Source organism: Cyprinodon tularosa, unplaced genomic scaffold (genome assembly GCF_016077235.1).
Source record: "Cyprinodon tularosa strain WSP-4 unplaced genomic scaffold, ASM1607723v1 ctg455, whole genome shotgun sequence".
Taxonomy (NCBI): Eukaryota; Metazoa; Chordata; class Actinopteri; order Cyprinodontiformes; family Cyprinodontidae; genus Cyprinodon; species Cyprinodon tularosa.
Window position 1 is genome coordinate 247,503 of NW_024039180.1, and position 5,096 is coordinate 252,598.

The following is a 5,096-nucleotide window of genomic DNA, read 5'->3' on the forward strand; positions in this document are numbered from 1 at the left end:
ACCTTTTTTTCCCCCCCAGATGACCAACTTAACAAGGACCTGGCAAAGGATGTTTTGGAAGTCACAGTCCTATCTGAGTAGAGAACTGAAAAAAACTGTGAGGGTAAAAGGAAGGAAGCCATTTCTGATGCCTCAACTAAGCTGAGCTGGAACAATGACTCTCAAATTACACATTGAAACGTGTGAAATATATTCATTTGAATCCACCTGACATGGAAAACACAAGGACACATGTGGGACACGCTTCCCTGTCCCACATTCCTGGGACTCTGCTGACGTCTTTGGAACCTTACATGCCTGTGACTGTATGTGTTTGTGCATCTAAGCTGTCATCGCTGTATGGCTCACACATTCTTGTCATTGTTAGCTCCGACCACAGACCTTTTTGACCTTATAGGGTCCTGGATTCAATTCAGTTTGTTTATTTCTATAGCGCCAATTCACAACACGTCATCTCAAGGCACTTTCCAGTTCAACAGATCACACAGTCAGATTGATTTAAAGTTTTCTAAGGAAAACCAGTTGATTGCATTGACTCATTGACTCGAAGGCAATCCCTCATACTAAGCATGCTTGTAGCGACAGTGGAAAGGAAAAACTCCCTTTTAACAGGAAGAAACCTCCAGCAGAACCAGGCTAGATATACTTCCTGATCGAATGCTGACTTATTGGCTCAGTTTAAAATTATTAAAGGAATAGTACACCCAAAACATGATTAGCCTTCATTTTCTACTCACCCCCATGCTGAGCAACACTCTGGAGTACTTTTTTGATATCTCAAATGCATCTGGAGATCTTGGAGGCTTCTTGCTGTCTGCTGACATTCAAATAATGGAGGTCCATGGCGCCCGAGGCAGAAAGGTCCATAAAAGTCCACAAAAAACGTGTCAATATTCCTCCATACTGCTCGTCCAATGTATTCCAAGTGTCCTGAGTGGGTAGCATCCAGAATTTACTCGAAACTAAGTCATTTAGAATTTTTTTAGAGCATAAACAGTAGTGTATAGGATTCCCTGAAAGCGCGTTCACGGCGCTACGGAAACCGCGGCAGACCAACCCAGACGAAAGTGCGCATTCAGCTCAGCAAAGAACTCATGCTCTTCCTCAACACTGAAGTCCTCAGACATTTTTCTTTCGTTGTTTCTTTCTTTGCACAGGTAAACAGCACATTTCTTCTTCTACGCTTGCATTATTGGCAGAGCAGACCCTGAATGCGCACTTTCATATGGTTTGGTCTGCCGGTTTCCATAGCGCCATGAACGCGCAGGTGCGCGCTTTCAGGAAATCCTATACACCACTGTTTATGCTCTAAAAACATTCTAAATTCAATTCAATTCAATTCAGTTTATTTATATAGCGCCAAATTCACAACACATGTCATCTCAAGGCACTTTACAGTTCAACCAGATCAAATTGATACAAAGTTTTCTATCTAAGGAAAACCAGTTGATTGCATTGACTCATTGACTCAAATACAATCCCCCACACTAAGCATGCTTGTAGCGACAGTGGAGAGGAAAAACTCCCTTTTAACAGGAAAAACAGGAAAAACTCCCTTTTAACAGGAAGAAACCTCCAGCTTCGTTTCGAGTAAATTATGGACGCTACCCACTCAGGACACTTGGAATACATTGGACGAGCAGTATGGAGGAATATTGACACGTTTTTTGTGGACTTTTATGGACCTTTCTGCCTCGGGCGCCATAGACCTCCATTATTTGAATGTCAGCAGACAGCAAGAAGCCTCCCAGATCTCCAGATGCATTTGAGATATCAAAAAAGTACTCCAGAATGTTGTTCAGCATGGGGGTGAGTAGAAAATGAAGGCTAATCATGTTTTGGGTGTACTATTCCTTTAAATATGAATGAAAGCATTTCCTAATAATAAAACAGAACGGAAACCATGATGCATTAAAGTTGGAAGGAATGTACGATTATGTTTTAACAAAGAGAGGTCTGACACACGGAGCGGCAACAAGTCTGGGTTTTGATATTTGTGGTGCTTCTCTAGGAAGATAACACTGAGCTGTTACACCTCCAGGCCTAGATTTAATTTTAGGTCATTCCTCTTCCTTTGAACACATTATGAAACAAAGAGTTTTTTTCTGTTTTATATGGCATTTATCTGATATTGTGCATTAAAGAAATAGGCTGCTAGTGCTGGCTAACTCAGCCGGGTTGTCTCTGAATGAGTTGCTGATATCCTCCATGGATGGAGAAAGAGATGGTCTTCAAGCATCTCTAGCCTGGAATGGCGGTGGAGGACAGTATCAGCTGCTTCTGACCGACCGGGAGAGGCCTGGGAGCCCTGTGATGATCACCTCCTATGATTTCCCCGGTGCTTACAATGCTAATTAAGTCTGATTTCTAAGGGACCAGGAGGAGCAGTCATGAGTGGACCATCCTATATGCAGATTGAGGATGAATTACCTGCAGTATGTGAGGACAAACGTGACATGCTGCCCTGCTGAAGCCGCACTACACAGAGAAACCATTCTCTGCTGGTCGACTGCTTTTACATCCATGCCGTCGTAATATGCAGGTTTTTCTCTTCTTTCTTTCCTGTGCTTTACACAGCTCCTTATCTGCTCACCAGTCCCAGTGCTGTATCTGGTGTTTGTCACAACGCGCTATTATCCAAGTCATCTGGAAAACATTCTTCTTCCAAATGTTGGCTACATATTACGTGTTTTTACTCCGGCCAGAAGTTCGGTGGCAAATCCTCCCTCTTCAAGTTTACAGTCCAATGACGAACCCGTACGTGGAGGATCATTCGATTTGGTTAATTTCTATAGCGCCAAGTCACAACACGTCATCTCGAAGCACTTTACAGTTCATCAGAGAAAACAGTCAAATTGAGTCAAAGTTTTCTATCTAAGGAAAACCAGTTGATTGCATCGACTCATTGACTTGAAGGCAATCCCGCATGCTTGTAGCGAAAGTGGAGAGGAAAAACTCCCTTTTAACAGGAAGAAACCTCCAGCAGAACCAGGCTCAGTGTGAGCGGCCATCTGCTGAGGCCCACTGGGGTTCAAGGAGACAATAGCAGCGATACAAAAAGCAGCTGTAAAAATACACAGCCAGGCAGACGAGCTCTGAGCCAGCTCCCATGTCAGAGGATGGAGAGAGCACATCCAGTCAGTCACAGTGAGAGAAACAGGACTACACTGAAAAACAGGCTAAGCTCCAACATCTAGAAACAAAGGTGTTGATGGCAGCAGCACAGCTGATATTTCTCTCCAGGATGGAGTCACAGCCAAACAGGAACAGACCAGATGAAGCTACTATGAGAAAAAGCAGAGAGAGCAGAACGTTAGAGATTGAACTAACAGATTCTGCAGAGTGGGAGAATAGAGACAGAATGAAGCAGAATGATGAAAAAGGGGTCCCTATGTCCTCCAGCAGTCTAAGCCTATAGCAGCAGAACTATAGAATTAACTCAGGATAACCTGAGCCACTCTAACTATAAGCTTTATCAAAAAGGAAAGTTTGGTGAAGTCCTCTGGAAATCCTCAATAATTGTTGTTGATTGCAGATTTGTCTAGTGGTTCCCATTGAATTTGCTTGTGTTACTATATTTGAGCAAAAATGGCCGCTCCCACACTCAGTGATCGTAACGAAAATTTGTATTTTTTTTACTTATTAATGCTAAATTCATTAAATCACTGAATCACTGATTCATTGATTATTCCTTGCTGACCGGACTTTTCCTTTAAGACAGCAGTTTGATGCTAAATGGGGCTGAAAAAAATAATGAAATTAATCGTGATTAATCAATTAATGAAATAGTTGTCCACTAATTTAGTAATCAATTAATCACTAAGTATAGAGACTCCAAAATTTGCATTTTTGCTGACAGAGTGACCCACTTAGAGCAGTTATTATACCAAGATTGTAAATACATATATAAATATTTTGCATTTAAGATAAAAAAATTATCTGTCAATATGCTCTATCCAAAACTCCTCATGTGGAAAAGCTTGAGTTTCACCTAGTTTCCCTTTGTAAAGGCTTCTTTAAAGAATCTAAGGGTATCGCATTATGAATTGATTAATCAAAAACAAAAAAATAGACAGATTAATCAATTTGCAAAATAACATGTTTCAGAGACTCCTACTGGATCAGCCAGAACATTTATCAGCTCATTTTCTCATCATATTCTAACTTTCTCTCTCAGGTTTTCACAGGATCGCGAATTATCAAGATCACAACAAAAGCTTAAACCTTGCCTTTGTTTTTAAGCTTGTGGAGATGGTATATCACATGGTGCTGGCAGCTCTAGTAAGCCTTTATGATGCAGACGTTTCAGGTGACAGAGTGGGAGACTCAGCATTACTTCATATCTACAGCCGTTTATTGTTATAGACTCAAATATCACTGTGGAATTTCCCACAGAGTATCAGTGCCGTAAAAGAAGGCAGCTTGTTAGACAGACGCTCATCGCAAGCTAGAACATTGATTTTAAGGTTTTTATTTCTAGTTCTTTGCTAATGAAGACCAACAATGAAAAAACCTTATTATTTATGCTGCAGAATAGTAAAGCTATTCTGCACTGCCACTATAACAGAGGCCGTCTTAATATGTGGAAACACTGATTTTATTTACACAAGGAGTTACTGTGTTATATGTCGTCAAGATGCCCAATCAACTGTGTAAATGAAAGATCTGATCAGTTCATTTTACAATCACCACTTTCTACAGAAAAGAAAAAGAATCACTTCTGGTCATCACTTTGGGCATCATGGCACAATGTTTCCCTCCAAATAATTTAAAGCTTCTTAAAAAAAACATGTAGATCAGATCTTTGTTGTGTCCTGTTCTGCCAATATAGCTTTGCTTTCACAAGGAGACCATTATGCGTAAGTGTAATGTGCCTAGCTGAGTACATTACACTTACTTCTGAAGCATTACAGTATGTGTTGTTTCACTAGAGGAGCTCTGCTCTTCTGCCATGATCGGAGAGCAGAGCGGAATCGGAAACCTGCGCGAGATTACACATCTGCAAATGTATTCCAAAATGTTTTTATTAATAGATAGGCTACCAAATACAACATCCAGCACATTGTGATGTATATACACTCACCGGCCACTTTATT